Raw genomic sequence first — 24,015 nt, forward strand, 5'->3', positions numbered from 1 at the left:
CTGACTCTTTGCATCCTCATGGACTGCAGCCTTCCAGGCTCCTCCGTCCATGGATTTTCCCAGGCAAGAATACTGGAGTGGTTTGCCATTTTCTCCTTCTGGGGATCTCTCTCACCATGGGATCAAACTCAGGGATCCAGGGATCAATCCACATTGCAGATGGATTCCTTACTAGTAAAGCACCAGGGAAACCCTTCAACCAGGGATACACAGGACCTCTCAGGATAAGTGAACTGACAAGGACTAAGATGGGTGTTTTGCAGAAAGTTTTCACTTTAGTCTCAGATTCAAAGAATTCATTAACAAAATAAGCCGTTTGTTACATGCAAATTAAATTCCTAAATTTATTAGGTAATTACCTAGCTTTCTTTCAATATACTAATGTTAAAAGAAAAGAGAAATAGAAACAGCAGAGGATACATCAAATTGGGTTTTGACCAACACCCAGATTTAAACAACACTGGGAAGTCCCAGGACACAGCATATCTGGAGTCCCAGTTGGGAAACATTTCCAGGCAATGTGTGTGCTCTGTAAGTGGGACTTCAAATACTGCAGCTTGGGATTCCAGTTTATAATCTGAGGACTCAAACTGATACCACCATCAGTTTGTGAGCAAATTGCAGCCCTGGTTTCATGTTAATGCTCTTTGTTTATCATGTAAAACTGGAAAGTTGTTAAGCCTGGGGCTTAGCTTACCAGGGTCCCTCCAGTTCAGTTCACTCACTCAGTCTTGCCTGACTCTGGGACCCCATGGACTGCAGCACTCCAGGGTTCCCTATCCATCACCAACTCCCAGAGCTTGCTCAAACCCATGTCCATAGAGCTGGTGATGCTATCCAACCACCTCATCCTCTGTCGTCTGCTTCTCCTGCCTTCAATCTTTCCCAGCACCAGGGTCTTTTCCAGTGAGTCAGTTCCTCACATCAGGTTACCAAAGTATTGGAGTTTCAGCTTCAACATCAGTCCTTCCAATGAACATTCAGGACTGATCTCCTTCAGGATGGACTGGTTGGATCTCGTTGCAGTCCAGGGGACTCTCAAGAGTCTTCTGCAACACTGCACTTCAAAAGCATCAATTCTTCAGCGCTCAGCTTTCTTCACAGTCCAACTCTCACATCCATACATGACCATTGGAAAAACCATAGCCTTGACTAGACAGACCTTTGTTGGAAAAGTAATGTCTCTGCTTTTGAATATGCTATCTAGGTTGGTCATAACTTTCCTTCCAAGGAGTAAGTGTCTTCTAATTTCATGGCTGCAATCACCATCTGCAGTGATTTGGGAGCCCAGAAAAATAAAGTCTGACACTGTTTCCACTGTTTCCCCATCTATTTCCCATGAAGTGATGGGACCAGATGCCATGATCTTCGTTTTCTGAATGTTGAGCTTTAAGCCAACTTTTCCACTCTCCTCTTTCACTTTAATCAAGAAGCTCTTTAGTTCTTCTTCACTTTCTGCCATAAGGGTGGGGTCATCTGCATATCTGAGGTTATTGATATTTCTCCTGGCAATCTTGATTCCAGCTTGTGCTTCTTCCAGCCCAGCATTTCTCATGATGTACTCTGCATATAAGTTAAATAAGCAGGGTGACAATATACAGCCTTGACGTACTCCTTTTCCTATTTGGAACCAGTCTGTTGTTCCATGTCCAGTTCTAACTGTTGCTTCCTGACCTCCATATAGGTTCTCAAGAAGCAGGTCAGGTGGTCTGGTATTCCCATCTCTTTCAGAATTTTCCACAATTTTTGTGATCCACACAGTCAAAGGCTTTGGCATAGTCAATAGAGCAGAAATAGATGTTTCTCTGAAACTCTCTTGCTTTTTCGATGATCCAGCAGATGTTGGCAATTTGATCTCTGATTCCTCTGCCTTTTCTAAAACCATATTATTAGGGCATGAGTATACATCAAACATAGATTATATGATATCTTTTTGTAAATTCCACACTATTTGAGGCAAAGTATCCTTTTTTAGCCCTGTAATGAAAATAAAATGTAGCCCATTTGAGTCTTGGAAATTGTACATTTTAAAGAATTATTTAAATATTGAATCTTCTTTTATAGTTCATCAGTTTAAGCTATCTTACCTGGACATTAGCAGTTTATCATTTGTTGGAAATATGCATAATATCATTTGAGGGCATACCATATTTTGAGAAAATAATTAGTGCATTTTTGCAGGAGGCCAAAAAGGAATATTGCCAGATAGATGATTCATTTGAAAAACATACACATTTTCACTGAAAAATAAAACCCAAGCCTGACACAAGCTGTTTTGTACAAAACGCTGCGTTAGTTCCACAGCCCCCTGGGAGGTGAATGAAACTCCACACACCTTGTTGCTGCTTCATTTTATTCCCCAGAGCCCATTTGCTACAGTCCTTTACCTTGTTTCCAAAGTAAAGAAATCTGCATCTTGAGTTCAGATCTTGTCCTCCTTGGAAAGAAAAGAAAAAAATGTGGTACTGGCACCATCTGACAGGAAGATGGATAAAACGGGACAAACAAGATACTTTCATTGGAAGTTGGCAGCATTTAACTCATGTTTACGATTTGTGATTCTCAAAGCCATGACTTTATTTTTTGGGCTCCAAAATCACTGCAGATGGTGACTGCAGCCATGAAATTAAAAGACACTTACTCCTTGGAAGAAAAGTTATGACCAACCTAGATAGTATATTCAAAAGCAGAGACATTACTTTGCCGAATAAGGTCCATCTAGTCAAGGCTATGGTTTTTCCTGTGGTCATGTATGGATGTGAGAGTTGGACTGTGAAGAGGGCTGAGCGCCAAAGAATTGATGCTTTTGAACTGTGGTGTTGGAGAAGACTCTTGAGAGTCCCTTGGACTGCAAGGAAATCCAACCAGTCCATTCTGAAGGAGATCAGCCCTGGGATTTCTTTGGAAGGAATGATGCAAAGCTGAAGCTCCAGCACTTTGGCCACCTCATGCGAAGAGTTGACTCATTGGACAAGACTGTGATGCTGGGAGGGATTGGGGGCAGGAGGAGAAGGGGATGACTGAGGATGAGATGGCTGGATGGCATCACGGACTCGATGGACGTGAGTCTTAGTGAACTCCAGGAGTTGGTGATGGACAGGGAGGCCTGGCGTGCTGCGATTCATGGGGTCGCAAAGAGTTGGACACGACTGAGCGACTGAACTGAACTGAACTGAACTGAGGCCATGGGACAGAGCTCAAGCTGATGAAGATCTGTGGAGGAAAGACTTTGGCAGGTCTGCACATGAAACACCACGACTCTTCTGTTCAGAGGCAATGGTTAAAAAGGACAGAAGTCACGAGTATGTCCCCAAGCAGAGAATGCCATTTAGGGCAAGGCTGACAATATCTGGATGTCTTGGAGTTCTGGGAGCTGGGGCTGGGGCTGGGCACCATCTCTGGTCCTTCTCCTGTGCTGCCAGTTTGTTAACTGACATCAGACCCACCACGAAGGACCTGTCAGTGGATTGATACTCAGATTCTAAAGAACACCTGTGAGGTGTGTGCGTGGGGGGTCTCACAGTGACGTCTCTGTGGGATGCTCTGAGCGGTCTCTGAGTGAGATTTCTCAGAGGGGGTGTGCGGGAGGTCCCCATGTGGGGACAGTGTGGGTCTCTGTGTGGAGACTCTTAGTGAGGGGACCTCCATTGCTGGCTGTTCTGCCCCTTTCAGCAAGAGAAGGGCTCAGGGATTCCCTCTTTCTGGCTCCTTGCTGTTCTGTTGGTGGCCCTCTGTGTCACTTATCCCCACAGGTGTCTTCAGGGTCAGCTCCCCAGCCCTCAGCACTCACCTCTCGATGCCTCTGAGAGGACCAGGCAGCACCCAGGCTCAGAGTCTCTGCTTTATGGCTCCCTCTCGCCTGAGCGCTGGAGGCCACTCTGTGCCCTTGGTTTCAGCCACTCCCTTAGGTCCTGTCTGAGCCCCCACTGCTGTGCCCACCCTGAGGGATGGGGCCCAGAGGCAAGACCTGGCTCCAGGTAGAGACCTCAGCACAAGCAGGCCTGTGCACGCCGCCCTGCAGACCTGGACCTTGTCCTACATGTGGGGGTCCTTGTCCTACATGTGGGGGTCCTTGTCCCACATGTGGGGCCCTAACAGGTATGGGGGCAGGGTGATTCCAGCTGTCAGCTGGACCAGAGGCCCCTCCTGGAGCTGGTCTCTCTACAGCCTTAGGGACTGTGACACAGAGCCCAAATCACTCTAAGAATTGCTCTTGTCTGCCTGTTTCCAGGGCTTCCATCATGGCTCAGATGGTGAAGAATCTGCCTGCAATTCAGGAGCCCTGGGTTCAATATCTGGGTCAGGAAGATTCCTTGGAGAAGAGAATGGCTACCCACTCCAGTATTCTTGTCTGGAAAATTACATGGATAGAGGAGCATGGCAGGCTACAGTCCATGGGGTCTCAAAGAGGTGGACATGACTGAGTAACTAACACTTTCCTGTGTAGATGGGTCCTGGGGAAGAAAGCTGACCACTCCCTTCTCCACAGGTCACTTCCCACCCACTGGGTAACACATCCTGTCTGCTGGCTTGCTCCCCTTCGAGGCTCTGGGCTGAGCAAAGTTGATGATAGGTGAGACTTGCTACAACTTCAGCAGAGCCCTTGGGCCTGTAGAGCTCACCTGTCCTCTGGGAGCCTCCTTGGGCCACACGCATAGGTAGAGGTCCCAGGCCGCGAGTCTGTCCTGAGCTCCAGGTCCTGTGAAAGCTGATTAACTACACTGTGGAGAAGTGAAGATTCCATGCTCAGAGGCTCTTCTGCCTCTGGGAGCCTGGCCTTCTGTCAGGCACTCCAGGTGGCCTCCCTCTTTCTGGGCTCTGGGAGCTAGAGTAGAAGGGAGACTCTGGGGTGGGGCCACCAGAAGTCAATGGGCCCCTCACTTCTTTCCTATAGGCCTGTAGACGCTGGTGGGACACCAGGGGCTCCTTGGTCACTGCACCATCTATAGACACCTCTGCCCCCTGCCTCCTTTCCCTGCATCTGAAATTAGGGGCACAGTGTCCCACTCTCAGACAGTGAGGTGACTGCACACAAAGACATGCCCCTACCCATTCCCTGGCAGAGGTGGGTACTATGAGCAAGCTGTCCTCCTCTCCAGGGTGGAGGTGGACTGGCCTTTGGAGGCCTCCATGCTCCACACTGCACACCCTTAGAGCTGAGAGTGTGTGGTCCTCATCCTCGCCATTGCTCCAGCATATGAGAGACACAGAGGAAGGGTGATAGGCCTGGTCCATCTCATTACAGCCCCATCCAGAAGAGGAGGGGCTTCCAGGACAGAGTCATCTAATCCCACCATGACACGGGGATGATCTCTCACCCTGGACTCCGCGTCAGCACTGCCCCAAATTCCCCTCCTTATTCTGACATGTGAATTGTCTCTGACACTTTCTCAGCCTGAGGGGAATTTCAGCTTCTGCAAACTCCTCCCCTACAGCCTCACAATTTCAACGTAGAGAGTGAAGTGGAAACGACAGAGCTAGATCCTGAGAAGAAGGAGGTCTTTAGGTTTAGTTCACTGTGACATATCCTGAATGCTGTTGCTTGTTTCTGTAATGTTGGCATTATGGACACTGAGGTGCAGGGAGGGAATTAGGCTATGGCTGAGTATCCATACTGGGGTTCACTTTCCTTCCATGGCCTCGTCCCATATGGAAGTCAAAGCAGTCACCTGGGAAGAGTGGACCCTGATCCATTTTCTTCCCGCCAGCAGGACACAGACAGAGCACCATTTCTCATGAGAAAAAACATTTATTTCAGGAAACTAATTTTGTGGCAGGAAGAAGCTTTTAGCACACAGAGGATGTTCTAACGAGAGAACAATGTTTTCATATGCATAGTATGCTTTTTTTTTGGAGAAGAGTTTTCCTTTCAGGAAAGCTGTGACAAGCATGTTTTAGTTGACCAGAAGAGGTGTGTTTCTGAAGAAAATAGTGCCTTGGACAGTGGAAGGGATGGCCTGGGACCCTTGTCACTCTTGATCCATGCTGGCACGCTCTGCCCGGAAGGGGACCTGACTCCCTGGGAGGAAAGGTCCACCTACAGTCCCTGAGACTAGTCCACATACTCCTTGTAGGACAGCTGTGGCCCATGGGGGTAGCACACTGTTTGTCCCCTATTTGTCCCCCCTGTTTTTCCATCACTCTCCTTTGCTCTTTGTTGGAGAGAAACTTATTGTAGCAGTAAGCTGGACCTATGGGCCCTGGAGTTCTCCTTTGTACCAATGAAACTCTGAAGCTGAGGTCCATGAAGCTCCATCTCCTCTAAGATCTGTCCAACAGCTGTCATGAGAGCCTGAGCCTCAGCAGTCTCGATGTCCATCATCAGACTTCTCTGGACTGTTCCCTGGCTCTGGGCAGTGTCTGCTGCAGGCTTGCATTTTTGCAGGGACTATTCTGGTGTTTTGATTTATTGGGGAAAATCCACTGCAGAAAGTGCTTAATCCTTTCTCTGAAGTGGTTTTCTGAAGAAATGTGTCCCTTCTTCAGGATTATCTTGTGAGACTTGCTCTGTAGGGACTCTGCTGATTCCTTTTTCTGGCCAGGGTGGCTCATCCTGCAGGCCTGGTAGGACTTCCGTTCTGCTAACCACTTTCTATTCCTGTTAGTCTCTCTCGCATCAGTGGAGATGAACTTCCTGTGCTGACTCTGGTGTTGGGGCTGCCTTCTCAGGGCCTCCTGCTGTCCCTGGCTGCTCCCTCCACTCGATGTAACATCACATGTGTGGGAAATGGATGTGTCTCCACTGGAGAAGGTCTCAAAACAGCGCAGAGATCCCTGAGAAGCCAAGGTGTTTGCGACCATGATTATATTCAAATGACAGTCTTTGAGAAGCCTCTCAGTGGGACAGTCCTGAAGAAGCAGGCAAGTGACCTGACCTTGAGCCTGTTTCTGCCAGTCTGTGAACCCTTGGAACTTAAGCTTTCGAAACTGTTCATCAAAGTATACATCTTCCTGATTTGTGGCAACAGACTTTGTGTTCGAGGAGGGATTTTTATGGGACCTTGGATACCATGATCTCCTCATATCTACATTAATTATTTGGTATTTGATTAATAGACCAGGTTCAAAAGTACCTTTCCAAGTAGTGTCTCTGCCCATTGCCTCTTGTTCTCTGGAAGATTGGGAATATTCATCGAGGTCCGTGACTCTCTCAAGTTTCTGGGGAGGCCCGTCCTCCAGAGTCCTCCTGTGGCTCATTCATGAACACCGCTGGATTTGGACTGGGCTCCAGGCTGCCTTTGTCAGCCTCCACAATAGACTTATTGTGCCAAATTCTGTTCTATGTGGAGGCCTAAGAAGGTGGCTTGTCTTCCTGTCTAGTCAGAGGGGCCTCTGAGGGCTTCTGGACATTTGCCAGTAGAGGTTCCTCCCAGAGCCCCCTGGGGTTTCCTCAGTCACACATTAGGGGGCAGGGAGGGGACTCTCCAGGGTGGGCACTGCCTACATTGTTTTCACTTTCTATTCTGGATGGGGATGAGAATGTTTTCACAAGCCCTCTGGTAACTGGGCTTTTGGGTGGTCCCCAGAGAGGCCTTCAAAGTGGACCTTGCAAGGAATATGCAGTGAGTACTTTTCAACTTCAAGCTACATGTGATCTTGAGGACCTTGGGTAGTAGGACCTGTCCGTGCCTGATGCAAAACCTTGTCATATGCACTTCCAGCTCCTATTGAATATAGAGACTGAGGACAAGAGACTTCATGGGAAGTGTTCATGGAGGCTTCCTTATCCTGAGAGGAACTTGCATTTTCTGTATCCGGAGGAGCATTTGACTCTCCAAGAAGGTCTAAGAAGTGGTTGACAGCAAGCCTTGAACAACAGACACTAACAGGGATCCGTCACTCAGGCATCTGCTGTCCCTTCCTGCTTATAAGGACCCCCAGGACTTCTGGATGCTTCCTGCCTGGGCTCAACTCTTTCTAACTCAGGCTTTGCACTTGGAACCTTTACTGGAGGGTTGGCTGAGATCATGTGCAGATCTTTTAGGGTCCTCCCCATGCTCTGCTTTACATCCTGGCACAGGTGCTTCCCTTGTGGGATGCTTGCTGGGTACCAGGACCTCATCTTTTGTGCATCTGGATTGCTTTTGCCTAGACCTCCAGAGGGACTTGAGGGTCCCTTCTTTTCCAGTGCCTGACAAGGCCTTAGGGAATTGCCCTGAGTTTGTATCACTTTCTAAGACTATTGGATTTTGCAGGGCAGGGCACTCTCTTGTTGCATGAACCTTTTGGAAAGATGATACTCCAGTTTCTCCCAAACCTCAGGGCTGATCAAATCCCTAGGAGTGATGGAGACAGAGGTCTGGGCCTGAGAAGACCTGTTCCCCTGGGGAAGATTGGGGGTGACCTGGCTAAAGACTTGTTGAGATTTTTTAAACAAAGAGGATAAAGTTCTCCCACTTTCTAGTTGCTTTTTTTTTTAATGATATTTCAGGATTTGAATTGCACTGGGGATCAAAGATTATGGCTTATTTTGGATTATAGGGCAAGACTTCATAGTACCTAGTCTGCAGTTGATAGGAAGATGGTTGGATTAGGAAAGACAGTGTGAGATGGGCAGTTGCTGGGAGCCACGTTAGGCATTCTGACAAAACAGAGGCACGGCCCTAAACCCCCTCCCTTTGTTCCGTAGGCACGGACCTGGAATGAAGGAATCAGGCTTTGTGATTCTGACTTGTTGTTTCCTTTCCTCGGCTGAGTTGACTGAAGAGAATATTAAGGTGCTTATTGTTTTTGAGAGGAGCATGAGAAGGCATAAAGCCTTCTGCAGCTGTGCTCAAAGAATAATTCATAAAGTTAATCACTGACATTTGTTCAAGGACTTTTACAAAAGAGTGTTCCAGGGTGAGCACAGAGGCCACAGCTTGAGACCACAGAGGGATTCCTATCTGAAGCCCATTTGTGAGAAAAGTGTTTATGGCAAAGGAGTTTGATGATTTAGGGCTTAGGAATAATTAAAATAGTTAAAAGCTAAAGATTTAAGGATTACTGTAATGTTACAATATTCTACTATAGCTTATAGAGATTAGGGACTTTAGAGATATTATTAGCTAGAAGCCCTTTCTTAGAAATAGTGAGCTTAGGATACTAGGGGCAAACAGGACTTAGAAAGATAAGAATTAAACTGAAGAATGTGGTATGCAGCCCAGACATTAGCATGAGTTACAGTGTATTCACAAGGACACATGAGAAAAAGTAGATAAGAGAATCGTTGAGGAAGGAACTCCTTTTGAGGGGCAACAATGATTTTTGGAGAAAAATAAATCTGGGTCTCTGGGAACTAAAAATATCAAACCTCTGACCTAATGCTTTTGTAAAAGTATAAAAGAGAATCATAAGCTTGAAATAAACAGGCAGTCCAAAGAAAAACTGAGAGGCTGCCTCATTTCTCTCGCCAACACCACTCACCCCTTCAGGCTGAATCCCTGGCTGCTGGAGCTGGACTCCAGCAGGCAGTGATCTCTAACTGAACCCAAAGTGGTCCTTAATCTTGGGGCATGGTTAGAGTCAAGAGTTGGAGTCAGGCCTGGATTGTCATATGAGCCCCAAATTGTGGTTGAGAGTGAAGCTTCGTTAGAGTTGAGTTGTAGTTGGGCCTGGCTCTCTATGTGAACCCTAAGTTGTGGTTGTGAGTGAGGCTTGGTTGGCGTCAAGGATAGGAGTTGGCCTGAGTCTTTATGTCAGCCCGAGTTTGTGGCTGTGAGTGAGATATGGTTGGAGTCAAGGGTTGGGGTCGGACCTGGGTTCCCATGTGAGCCCGAGGTTCTGGTTGAGACTAAGGTTTTATTGGAGTCAAGGTCTAGGTCAGGTCTGGGTCCCCATGTGAGCCTGAGGTGGTGGTTGAGAGTGAGACATGGTTGGAGTCGAGGGTTGGAGTTGGGCCTGGGTCTCCATGTGAGCCTGAGGTAGTGCTCAGTGAAAGTGAGCTGTGGTTGGTGTCAAGGGTTGTGGTTGAGCATGTGTCCACACGAGCTGGAGGTGGTGGTTGAAAGTGAGTCATGGTTGGAGTCAAGTGTTTTGACTGGACCTGAGTCTCCACTTGAACCTGAGGTGGTGATTGACACTGGGGCATGGTTGGAGTCAAGAGTTGTGGTCTAGCCTGAGTCTTCATGTCAGCCCAAAGGTGGTGATTGAATCTGGGGCATGTTAGAGTTACGGGTAGGGGTCTGGCCTGGGTCTCCATGTGACCCAGAGGTGGTAGTTGCAACTGGGACATAGTTGGAGTCAAGGACTGAGGCTGAGCCTGGGAGACAGCGTGGGTAAGGGCTGGACCAATGACAGCTGTGAAGTTAATTTAGCTTGAATTTGGAATTGTTCAACCTTAGAGCATTCATTGAATAAGATAGGGTGTTACTCTAGAGGAGACCCAGGTACTGTGTCAGTAGCCGCCAGAGACTCACTCTGCAGAAAGGGGAGACCCCAGAAGAGCTGCCTGCGTGTCTTCTGTAGATGATCCCACAAGGTGTCAGGATATCAGGTCTTTTCGGGACCAAGTAGCTGTTCTGGTTTGTCTTTTATGTTCCAGAAGTGTTGGTGACCCAAGGTGTCCTGCTTGTAACTCAGTGACTTAATTCTCATCCCCAGTGAAGTCAGATGGTAGCCTGCCTCCTCCTCCTTTTACTTCTCCTTCCAAATCTTCAGTTCCACTCTCCTGGTAATTCATATCTCCAGCAGCTTCTGGACATACAGGTTGACAAGAGAAGCTTCCAGCCTCTACCTGTCTGTTTCTGGGGTGTCCTAACAACAAGGCCTCTGGTGGGTGGCAGTGAAGGTGTTCTTTCTGGGACTCCAAGTGTGTCAAGGTGGAGAAGCTCCATGCTTTGGCAGCCCCCTACCAACAAGACAGGTTTGAAAGAGGACAGCTTGAATGGACAAGCCCCGAGACAAGCTTGAATGGACAACTCCAAGGGGAGGATGGGGATGACCTCTGTGGGACGGTGCCTAGTGGGAGTGCCATGGAGTTACCCTAAGTGAGACTCAGCATGGAGCCTGATGGTGGTGAAGTGGAGGAGGGTGTCAGAGGTGGAGGACAGGTCCCTTCATCAAGGTGACATGATAGAGAAGGGGAGACAGCAAGTGGCCTTGGTGAAAGACTGTCCAGGGGAAGGAAAGGCTCTGGTGTTGAGAGGCACTCAAGGATGAATTTGAGTGAGTGGAAATGAAGGAGGGAAGTGAGCCTGGAGAAAAGGTGGAGGCTCGAGGTAGAGGCTGTTTGGGCCGAGGAGACATGGTGGGAGCAGGCTCTTCCCTCCACAGCTGCTGGGCTCCAGTAGGTATTGCTTTGCACGCCTCCCCAGGAGCATCTTGAGAGGAGACCTGATGAAAGCCACCCTTATCAGGGAACCTTTCCAGGTGTCTGCAGGAGACTTAAGGAGCAAGCTGCAGCCAGGATCTACCGGGCCAGGAGAGATGGGCAGGCTGGCCGGGGTGGGCATCTACAGCCCACAGCCCTGCACGTCCCCCCCATACTGACTTTACAATGCTCCTGCTCTTCCTCACCCCAGGATTTTAGCCATAACCCACCCCCAGGACTCCCCCTCCCAGCTCAACCCTAGTCTACCTGCAGCCGTGGGGTCACACCATAGGCTCTGGGAAGAAGAACCACCAAGAGGAGAAGAGGAAGATTTTCTGCCTTTGCAGAAGTGATACATCCCAGACCTCTTCCAGTGCTTCCAGGCAACCTCTGCAAGTTGGAAATCAACAGAATGGGTCATGGTGAGGAAGCCAGGGCATAGGGGTGTTATAGGAGGCTGATTGCTGTGTCCCTTTAAGCGGACACAACTGAGAGATTGGATCAAAGTACCAGGGCCCAAGGCCACATGATCCCTGACAGTGATGGTGAAGCTTATGATAGGGTTTACATTACCAAAGTGCTTTCATATCCATTACCCCTTGACGCCCTCACCAACCCCTCTGTGGGGAAGAATAGACAGCAGTCACCGCAGAAACGAATATGAGAGAAGTTAAACGATGTGCAAGACTAATTATCCTCCAGTTAAAATAAATTAATTAAAACAAAAAATGTGTCCACAGTTGGATCTGGAGTTCCACCTCTCAATCCAGGTGCTATTGGCTCAGTGCAGCTCACAGGCACCTGCTGGGCCACACCTTTTGCCAGGCCCCTCACAGCTTCATTCACTACATGGAATCTGGGTAGTATCTGGGTTCTGCTCTTCTTCCAGGAGCTTCCCTGAGGTTTCTGTTTCCCAAGGGACAGGCCCTGCCACTGGCCTCTCCTGAGCCAGTGGTCCTGAGCCCTCAGGGCTGGAGAAATGGTGCTAACACCAGGGACACACGTAGCTGAATGGCAGAACATGCCTTTCAAAGCCCCATTTTTCTCCCTACTCCCACCTCTCCCCTTTGGCTCCATTTGATGCTGAGATCCACCCACACATGTGAAGGCTTGAGACCCATTTTTCAGGCTCCCCTCTCAAGACTAGCATCAGACGCTCAGTGTCCATACATAATATGACTTTCTGCATTTCACTAGCAGAACTCTGTGGTTTTTCTTTCTTTTCATGCATTTTTAAAGTAGATAAAAATATTTTCTGTTTTCCTTTTTTGAAGAACATAAGGATTTTGAAGTGAGATTCACCTGGATATTTGCCATTGTTCCTGTGCTCAAAAAATGCACACATTCTCAGAACAATGGGTGAATCTGAGCTCTGTCAGGTGGGTCTGTTTTCCAAGTCCAGGGCCCCACTCCAAGACGCTCAAGACCTCAGCACTGTCCTCAGATCAGGCCTCGTCCAAGATACCTTTTCATGGCTGGTGAAGCAGTTCTCACACGCCCGTGCTGTGTTTGAGATGGAACTCAGTATCCAGGCCTCAGGCCCTGGTCACTGTGTTTGGGACATACCCTGGAGCACTCAAACAGACCTGGACAACCGATATCTGAGGTCTTGGAGAGAAATGTTCACTCTGCTCTCTGCCCAGCCTGGTTGTCCCCAGAGGGTGATGTTTTATCCTTTCACGAGAATAGATGTCTTATTCGTTCCCTTCTCAGGGATCTCTCTAGATGATTCAGAAAAGTAGAAATAATAATAGAAAAGAAGAGAGAATCTCATACTTGTGGGTCTCCACCAAGTTTTCCTTACCTTCCTGATGTTTCCACGTTTCCCAGGAGGAGGAAAGGATGGGTTATTCTCAAGGTAGGGAAGAAACAGTAAAAATAATTCTAGTCCACAAAGGAAGGCAAGAATGGTATCAATCGCCCAGGAAATGGAACTGGAGTTCAGCCAAATATCTAAAGTGCTTTTCAGAGAAAAGAGAGGATTCTCCATTGCCCTGCCCTTAGGCAACTGCGAACAGGGTATGTACTTGGGAACTAAAGTACTACACCAGCATCTTAGAGCTGTGGTCTGGTCACATTTGACTCCTGAGGGTGAGGAGGGAGTAATAGAAGAGGAGGCTGAAACATGGCCCCTCCCCAGCCATTCAGCCCTGCGGCTCCATTCACTTCCCTTCTCTGAGCCTCCCATCCTGCCTTCTCATCCTGTTAGGCAGAGACATTAGTCAGGTTTCAGTTCATTCCACCTGGAACTCACAATACTTGCACTTACTATGGTTTATGTCAGCAGAAGGATACAGATTAAAACCAGCAAAAGAATATAGATCAGAACTAGCCAAAAAAAAAAAAAAAAAGGTGCAGGGAGCCATATGCAATCTTCCAGTTGTCTGGCCTAATGGGGCTCTACAGACAGTGCTTAGTTCTCTCAGCAAACAGTGTAACAGCATGTGTAGAGTAGTGTCGACCATCATCAAGCCTTGAATTTCCAGAGTTTTTACTGGGAGGTGGAAACAGTGGCTGACTTTATTTTGGGGGGCTCCAAAATCACTGCAGATGCTGATTGCAGCCATGAAATTAAAAGACACTTACTCCTTGGAAGGAAAGTTATGACCAGGCTAGACAGCATTTTAAAAAGCAGAGACATTGCTTTGTCAACAAAGGTCCGTCTGGTCAAGGCTATGGTTTTTACAGTGGTTTTTCCACATGTATGGATGTGAGAGGTGGACTGTGAAGAAAGCTGAGTGCTGAAGAATTGATGCTTTTGAACTACGGTGTTGGGGAAGACTCCCGAGAGTCCCTTGGACTGCAAGGAGATCCAACCAGTCCATTTGAAGGAGATCAGTCCTGGGTGTTCATTGGAAGGACTGATGCTAAAGCTGAAACTCCAATACTTTGGCCACCTCATGGGAAAAGTTGACTCATTGGAAAAGACCCTGATGCTGGGAGAGATTGGGGGCAGGAGGAGAAGGGGACAGCAGAGGATGAGATGGCTGGATGGCATCACCAACTCGATGGACGTGAGTCTGAGTGAACTCCAGGAGTTGGTGATGGACAGGGAGGCCTGGCGTGCTGCGATTCATGGGGTCGCAATCAGACACGACTGAGCGACTGAACTGAACTGAACTGAGGTCACATAGGGATGAAGAGCCCATATACATGACCTAAGCTACTTAGTCATTAGTACCCCCTCCCTGAGATCAGACTGATACAGCCTTGCCAGGCCTCCATGTCAATTTAAAACAGGAAGGGCGGCAGTGAGGAGATACCCCTCGTCCAAGGTAAGAAGCAGCGGCTGCGCTTTGCTGGAGCAGCTGTGAAGAGATACCACAGGCCTAAGGTAAGAGAAACCCAAGTAAGATTGTAGGTATTGCAAGAGGGCATCAGAGGGCAGACACACTGAAACCATACTCACAGAAAACTAGTCAATCTAATCACACTAGGACCACAGCCTTCTCTAACTCAATGAAACTAAGGCATGCCCGCGGGGCAACCCAAGATGGGCGGGTCATGGTGGAGAGGACTGACTAGTGGTTCACTGGAAAAGGGAATGACAAACCACTTCAGTATTCTTGCCTTGAGAACCCCATGAACAGCATGAAAAGGCAAAATGATAGGATACCAAAAGAGGAACTCCCCAGGTCAGTAGGTGCCCAATATGCTACTGGAGATCAGTGGAGAAATAACTCCAGAAAGAATGAAGGGATGGAGCCAAAACAAAAACAATACCCAGCTGTGGATGTGACTGGTGATAGAAGCAAGGTCCGATGCTGTAAAGAGCAATATTGCATAGGAACCTGGAATGTCAGGTCCATGAATCAAGGCAAATTGGAAGTGGTCAAACAAGAGATGGCAAGGGTGAACATCGACATTCTAGGAATCAGCAAACTAAAATGGACTGGAATGGGTGAATTTAACTCAGATGACCATTATATCTACTACTGTGGGCAGGAATCCCTCAGAAGAAATGGAGTAGCCATCATGGTCAACAAAAGAGTCCGAAATGCAGTACTTGGATGCCATCTCAAAAACGACAGAATGATCTCTGTTCGTTTCCAAGGCAAACCATTCAATATCATGGTAATCCAAGTCTATGCCCCAACCAGTAATGCTGAAAAGCTGAAATTGAACGGTTCTATGAAGACCTACAAGACCTTTTAGAACTAACATCCAAAAAAGATGTGGACTGGAATGCAAAAGTAGGAAGTCAAGAAACACCTGGAATAACAGGAAAATTTGGCTTGGAATGCAGAATGAAGCAGGGCAAAGACTAATAGAGTTTTGCCAAGAAAATGCACTGGTCATAGCAAACACCCTCTTCCAACAACACAAGAGAAGACTCTACACATGGACATCACCAGATGGTCAACACCAAAATCAGATTGATTATATTCTTTGCAGCCAAAGATGGAGAAGCTCTATACAGTCAACAAAAAAAAAAGACTAGGAGCTGACTGTGTCTCACATCATGAACTCCTTATTGCCAAATTCAGACTGAAATTGAAGAAAGTAGGGAAAACCACTCGACCATTCAGGTATGACCTAAATCAAATCCCTTATGATTATACAGTGGAAGTGAGAAATAGCTTTAAGGGCCTAGATCTGATAGACGGAGTGCCTGATGAACTATGGAATGAGGTTCGTGACATTGTACAGGAGACAGGGATCAAGACCATCCCCATGGAAAAGAAATGCAAAAAAGCAAAATGGCTCTCTGGGGAGGCCTTACAAATAGCTGTGAAAAGAAGAGGAGTGAAAAGCCAAGGAGAAAAGGGAAGATATAAGCATCTGAATGCAGAGTTCCAGAGAATAGGAGAAGAGATAAGAAAGCCTTCTTCAGCGATCAATGCAAAGAAATAGAGGAAAACAAGAGAATGAGAAAGACTAGAGATCTCTTCAAGAAAATTAGAGATACCAAGGGAATATTTCATGCAAAGATGGGCTCGAAAAAGGACAGAAATGGTATGGACCTAACAGAAGCAGAAGATATTAAGAAGAGGTGGCAAGAATACACAGAAGAACTGTACAAAAAAGATCTTCACGACCCAGATAATCATGATGGTGTGATCAGTAATCTACAGCCAGACATCCTGGAATGTGAAGTCAAGTGTGCATCACTTGAACAAAGCATCACTACGAACAAAGCTAGTGGAGGTGATGGAACTCCAGTTGAGCTATTTCAAATCCTGAAAGATGATGCTATGAAAGTGCTGCTGTCAATATGCCAGAAAATTTGGAAAACTCAGCAGTGGCCACAGGACTGGAAAAGGTCAGTTTTCATTCCAATCCCAAAGAAAGGCAATGCTCAAACTACCGCACAATTGCACTCATCTCACATGCTAGTAAAGGAATGCTCAAAATTCTCCAACCCAGGCTTCAGCAATACGTGAACTGTGAACTTCCTGATGTTCAACCTGGTTTTAGAAAAGGGAGACGAACCAGAGATCAAATTGCCAACATCTGCTGGATCATCGAAAAAGCAAGAGAGTTCCAGAAAAACATCTATTTCTGCTTTATTGACTATGCCAAAGCCTTTGACTGTGTGGATCAAAATAAACTGTGGAAAATTCTGAAAGAGATGGGAATACCAAACCACCTGACCTGCCTCTTCAGAAATCTGTATACAGGTCAGGAAGCAACAGTTAGAACTGGACATGGAACAACAGATTGTTTCCAAATAGGAAAAGGAGTACGTCAAGGCTGTATATTGTCACCCTGCTTATTTAACTTATATGCAGAGTACATCATGAGAAATGCTGGGCTGGAAGAAGCACAAGCTGGAATCAAGATTGCCAGGAGAAATATCAATAACCTCAGATATGCAGATGACACCACCCTTATGGCAGAAAGTGAAGAAGAACTAAAAAGCCTCTTGATGAAAGTGAAAGAGGAGAGTGGAAAAGTTGGCTTAAAGCTCAACATTCAGAAAACGAAGATCATGGCATCCGGTCCTATCACTTCATGGGAAATAGATGGGGAAACAGTGGAAACAGTGTCAGACTTTAATTTTGGGGGCTCCAAAGTCACTGCAGATGGTGACTGCAGCCATGAAATTAAAAGACGCTTACTCCTTGAAAGGAAAGTAATGACCAACCTAGATAGCATATTCTAAAGCAGAGACATTACTTTGCCGACTAAGGTCCATCTAGTCAAGGCTATGGTTTTTCCTGTGGTCATGTATGGATGTGAAAGTTGGACTGTGAAGAAATCTGAGCGCTGAAGAATTGATGTTTTTGAACTGTGGTTTTGGAAAAGACTCTTGAGAGTCCCTTGGACTTCAAGGAGATCCAACCAGTCCATTCTGAAGGAGATCAGCCCTGGGATTTCTTTGAAAGGAATGATGCAAAGCTGAAACTCCATTGCTTTGGCCACCTCATGCGAAGAGTTGACTCATTGGAAAGACTCTGATGCTGGAAGGAATTGTGGGCAGGAGAAGAAGGGGACGACAGAGGATGAGATGCCTGGATGGCATCACTGACTCGATGGACGTGAGTCTGAGTGAACTCCAGGAGTTGGTGATGGACAGAGAGGCCTGGCGTGCTGCAATTCATGGGGTCGCAAAGAGTCGGACACGACTGAGTGACTGAACTGAACTGAACTGAACACTGTTAATCACATCATTTCCATAAACAACTTGGCAAGGCCAAGGTCTCATTTATACAAATATGATCTTATCAAGCAAGCTATTCCCAGGACTCAAAAATTATCTTCATGGATCAAAAGGTCAGTGGTCACTCTGGAATGTGAAGGGCTTGAGGGACCTCAAGCTGATTGAGTTAACACTTTGCTGCAACTTATGAAAGATACTGGCAACTTATGAAAAATTTACCCTGAAGGCTTAACTATTTCAATTTGCTTTATAAGTTGTGGTCTTGTAAATTTCAAATCATTTTTTATCTAATTTTTAATTCCCTGTATTTGAATATAGTAAAGATTAACTGATTATTTTTTAAAAATTAGTATCATAAGAGTAAAAATACCTGTGATTAACCAAAGTTAGAACTCCAGATTTTTAAAAGTATTGATGAGGCTCGAGCAGTTATATAAAGGGAATCAGGAATTCTCTTGAGTTTTAGGTGGAATGAATCAACACTTGACTAATGTCTCTATAACAGATTATAAGGTAGAATGATGAAAGTGAAAGAGGAGAGTGAAAAAGTTGGCTTAAAGCTCAACATTCAGAAAACGAAGATCATGGCATCTGGTCCCATCACTTCATGGCAAATAGATGGGGAAACAGGGTCAGACTTTATTTTTGGGGGCTCCAAAATCACCACAGATGATGACTGCAGCCATGAAATTAAAAGATGCTTACTCCTTGGGAGGAAAATTATGACCAACCTAGATAGCATATTCAAAACCAGAGACATTACTTTTCCAACAAAGGTCCATCTAGTCAAGGCTATGGTTTCTCCAATAGTCATGTATGGATGTGAGAGTTGGACTGTGAAGAAAGCTGAGCACTGAAGAATTGATGCTTTTGAAATATGGTGTTGGAGAAGACTCTTGAGAATCCCTTGGACTGCAGGGTGATCCATCCAGTCCATTCTAAAGGAGATCAGTCCTGGGTGCTGTTTGGAAGGACTGATGCTAACGCTGAGACTCCAATACTCTAGCCACCTCGTGCGAAGAGGTGAATCATTGGAAAAGACTCTGATGCTGGGAGGGATTGGGGGCAGAAGGAGAAGGGGACGACAGAGGATGAGATGGCTGGATGGCATCACTGACTCGATGGACGTGAGTTTGAGTGAACTCCGGGAGTTGGTGATGGACAGGGAGGCCTGGCGTGCTGTGATTCATGGGGTTGCAAAGAGTCGGACACAACTGATCGACTGAACTGAACTGAACCGAACTGAAGGTAGGATGGGAAGGCTCAGAGGAAGGGAGATGCAAGAAGCTGAGGGGCTGGATGGTTAGGGAGGGGCTACAGTCCAGCCTTCTCCTCTGCTACTCCTTCTTACGCCCAAGAGCCCTTTGTGGCCAGACCAGAGCTCTATGTGGTGGGCGGAGTACTTTAGTCCCCAAGTCACATCCTGTGCTCAGTGGCCTGAGGGCAGCAGTGTGATGTAGACAATGGAGAATCCTCTCTTTTCTCTGAAAAGCACTTCTGATATTTGGCTGAACTCCAGTTTCACTGCCTGGGCAGTTATTACCTTAATCACCTTTCTGTGTGGAGTGGGGCTCTTTTTCCTGATTCTTCCCTACCTCAGGAATAATTCATCTTTACCACGTCCTAATGAGAGGGTAACAAGCAGCAAGGCCAGGGGTCTCCAAACGGAAGAAATAGCCTGCAAGTGTCAGACATTTTTATCTCTCTTAAGCAGCAAGATGTTTCTTTGCTAGCGATATTTTCTTCCTTCTCTATGGAAATATAAAAGGTGGGTTTTCTTAAAATACTGTGTTGCCATGACACCTGGTTTCACCTGAAGTTAGCTATTCTCAAACCTTGAGATAACCAGTGCATTTCTCTTATGGAAGTGTTTGTCTTAAGCTATGCCAATGTACTATACATTTACCCCAAACTCTGTCTTCAAGTCAGTTCCGCCTTTTGGCTCAGAACCTACTTGACAATACTCAGATACTGTTTCCCTAATCTATGTAAACAAAACTATTTGTATGGTGATCTGTCCTTCTACAAGACTCAAGTTAATCATTTTATGGCCCAGGATGAACCATTTGGTGCCAAGATTATCCCCCAATGCATCTTATGGGTGAGGGGCCTGGTGCCATTCTGAGTTTTAAGACATTCCTTTATTTCATTAACAGATTGCTAGTAACTATATAACATCCAGCTGAAGACTAGCAGGGGGGTACTCTTTCTGCCCCCTTCTGATGCCTATGTCAGAAGCTTTCTCCATCTCCTTTATACTTTAATAAAACTTTATTACACAAAGCTCTGAGCGATCAAGCCTCGTCTCTGGCCCCAAATTGAATTCTTCTCCTGAGGCCAAGAATCCTGGCTGGCTTTTCATTCAGCAACCACCTTTCATCTTGAGGCATCATCCGGGATCCTTCAGGACAAGGTAAGGAGGCTTGGAGCTCTAGTTCTTTGTTCTCTTAGCGAACACATTGTCTGCTGTGCTTTACTAAATCTACGGTGTGCTTGTGTGAATGAATGACATGCCCTGTGTGAGTGAAGCAAGTGAGGAGCCCTGCTCTGCGGTTCTACAGTGATCTCATCTGGCTTATGGCAGAAACCTGTCAGGGGTTTATACCAACCTGCCAATGCCAAGAGGCACCCAATGTCTCCTTTGGGAACCGACCAGTAATTGGCTAGGCATGTGGACCGAACTCTCCTTTCTCAGTCAAACTTTTTGGTCTCTTTAACCATTTCATAACTCCTTGGGAATTAGAAGTACTAATCTAATCTATCGGATCATAGACTTTCAAGGGACTTGTGATCTATGCTGTTATTGTGTACTGTTACTTAGGTCCCAAACTTGAATTGGTGGTCAGGAAAGCGCCAGCCTCACTAGGAATTGAAAGTTCGGAAGCTAGATGGAGCTCTAGCTCTAAGAACATCTCTGAGGTTAAAGGTGACTCAGATTGGGACCGGAATGGGTTTTTTTTCTCCTTTGGTAACGCTGGCTCTTAGTGGACCAGAGGAGGCTCTTATACTGGTGTGGTGATGCTTGGAAGGAACATCTCAGTTTTATGTTCGTATCGGTCTTATTGTGGTCTGGAATATACTCAGGGCCATGCAGAGGCACTCAGGTGACGAATGTTTCCTCCAGCAGTCTTAGCTTGGGAGGCATTCCGGAAGGTTACTCTGATTGCACCCCAGGTGGCATCAGAGGCAAGCAAGGTTAATGGTGAAGAGCTGGACGTCAGGTAGGGATGCTATCAGGTCTACCCCTGGTACATCCCCACCCTGTCTCAGTGGTAGAACCGGCAGGGACGAGTACGGTGCCTGCGTCGCTAAGGGACAGACTAAGTCTGACCAGGAAGGAAAAGCTTTTGGTGTAAAGTCTGTCTGCACCCCCTCCTTAGAGCAGTGAGGGATGCCTCCGGTAGAAAGATGGCGCTGGTTGCTTTTTTCCTCTCTTACAGATGGGAGCTAACAATTCCAGCCTCACTCCGTTGAACTGTATCCCGAAAAACTGGGATAGATTTGATCCCCAGGGCTTAAAGAAGACACACCTGGACTTCCTATGTGATACTGCATGGCCATGGTATCCAATGGAGGACGGCGAACGGTGGCTGGTTGGAGGGTCTCTTAAGTATAATACTGTTTTACAATTAGACCGGTTCTGTAAAGAACAAGGGAAATGGATAGCAGTAGCATATGTGTTGCCCTTTTTCTCTCTGTGAAATATGCCAGACTTATGTCCTAAGGGTATAGATTTTGGAGTGAAACCTTCAACTCCCTCCTGTCCTCCTACTTTGCCCCTGTAACTGGGGCTCCAAGCTGAGCAAACTGAAAGCCAGAGGAACCCCCCACCCCCAAGAAGGGTTGCCTTTGTCTCAGTGGAAACCCAAACTGAGATTCAAACTGCCTTGGTCTCAGTGGGAATATAAACTGAGATTCAAACTGCCCACATGGAGGTCCAAACAACTCCTGTCTCAGTACGACCTCAGACTACTCTGGTTTCAGCGGAAACTCAGACCATCGAAGTAAAAGATGAGATGGAGGACAGTAGACAAAGAGATAAAGAAAAACAGGTTGCTCCAGTCTATCCCTGGGATCATATGTGCAGAGCAGCCAGAGAGACTGAGGAACAGCCACACAAGCTGTTGCCTCTTCATGAAACACCCACCGGGAGAAATAATCAGTCTATGAGAATTAATAAGCCTTTTTCTTATCAAGAAATACAAAGAATCAAGGAGGATCTGGGAGACTATTTAGAGGACCCAGAAAAATATATTAGCGCTTTTAAGGTGTTACTCTGCTTTATGATGTTACTTGGAAGGATGTGATGTATATCTTGGGACAAACACTGACTCCCAACTCAAAGACTCTTGTTCTGGGGAAAGCGGTTGCTTATAGAGATGAATGGCTTGGTAATGAATCAGTAGGGAAGAGGGAGGATGAGATAGCGGCCCTCCCCACTGGGAATCAGGCGGTCCCAACTACAGAACCAGACTGGGACGACAACGCAGCTAAAGGAAGACGGGATCCGAGCCGTTTTGTCAGATGTATTCCTGAAGGACTCAGGCAGGCGCGTTCTATGCCTTTAAACTATGGCAAACTGGCAGACATAGAACAGGAGGAGAAGGAAGCTCCTGGTAAATTTCTAGATAGACTAAAAGAAGCCTTTCGCAGATTCACTGAGATTGATCCCAAAAGTGAAGAGGGAAAAGTTATCTAGATAGATTCCTCACTCAGTCGGCTCCAGATATCCACTGTAAGCTATTAAAATGGGCGTATGGACCAAATCAGTCTTTAGATATTCTGTTACAACTGGCTCAGACAGTCTGTTATGGTAGGGAATATGAGGAAAAGAAAGAAAGGCAGAAAAAGATAAAGAAAAAGGTGGAAGCCTTGGCAATGGCTATGAAAAACGTTCCTAAACAGCCTGAGAAAAATGCCCAGAGGGACCCAAGTGAAAAGGGATGGGCTTGCTATTACTGTGGAAAGGAGGGGCACCTCAAGCGGGATTGCCCTCAGGCATCTAAGCCGCCCCCGGCTCCACGTCTGGTCTGCAAAGGACCACACTGGAAGAGAGACTGCCCCTAGAGGCGTAGGTCTCCCGGGTCGGACTCTCAGGACAATCAGGACTGAAGGCGCCCGGGAGTCCCCACACAAGCTCCCGTCCTAATTACACCTGAGGAACCCCAGGTATTAATAATTGTGGGGGGCCAATCCGTTGATTTCCTTTTAGATACTGGGGCAACATACTGTGTGCTTACTGAAGCCCCTGGCCCACTTTCTTCCTGATCCGCCTCCATAATGGGACTGTCTGGACGAGCCAAAAGGTTTTATTTCAGTTATTCTTTATCTTGGAACTGGGATTCTGTGCTATTTTCACGTGAGTTTCTGATCGTGCCAGAATCTCCTCACCCCTTTTGGAGAGGGATGTACTGAACAAGGTCCATGCCTCTGCTTTCATACGTATGGAGCCCTCACTTTCTCTCCTTTCAGTTGAACAAATTGTAAATCCTAGAGAATGGGCTGATAAAAACTCTGTGGGTCGAACACAAAATGCTATTCCTGTAGTTGTCAAGCTCAAAGACCCACACGTATTTCCACATAAAAAATAGTATCCACTAAAACCTGAGGTTAAAAAAGGGTTAAAACCCATCGTTAAAAATTTAAAGGAGCAGGGACTATTAATTCCCTGTAACACTCCATACAACACTCCTATTTTAGATATAAAAAGTCAAATGTTAAATAGAGACTAGTTCAAGACTTACAAATAATAAATGAGGCTGCAGTTTCTTTACACCCCGTGGTGCCTAATCCTTATGTTGCAGGAAGGCAAACCCCTTCCAGGGCCCAAAACTGGGCTCTTGTCTAACACTTGGAAATGAATTGTCCGAGGAGACACACGTGCTGACAAAGCAAGAGATTTTATTGGGAAAGGGCACCCGGGTGGAGAGCAGTAGGGTAAGGGATCCCAGGAGAACTGCTCTGCCGCATGGGTCGCAGTCTCGGGTTTTATGGTGATGGGATTCGTTTGCGGGTGGTCTTTGGCCAATCATTCTAATTCGGAGTCTTTCCTAGTGGCGCACACATCGCTCAGCCAAGATGGATGCTAGCAAGAGGGATTCTGGGAAGTGGACAGACACGC

At 46.6% G+C, this 24,015-nt stretch overlaps 1 pseudogene; it reads right to left on the reverse strand.

The window, feature by feature from the left end:
• The window catches only part of LOC138072344 (olfactory receptor 5W2-like), a 150,556-nt pseudogene that overhangs the window by 34,584 nt on the left and 91,957 nt on the right, over positions 1–24,015 (reverse strand).

The sequence above is a fragment of the Capricornis sumatraensis genome, unplaced genomic scaffold (genome assembly GCF_032405125.1).
Source record: "Capricornis sumatraensis isolate serow.1 unplaced genomic scaffold, serow.2 scaffold7, whole genome shotgun sequence".
Classification (NCBI taxonomy): Eukaryota; Metazoa; Chordata; class Mammalia; order Artiodactyla; family Bovidae; genus Capricornis; species Capricornis sumatraensis.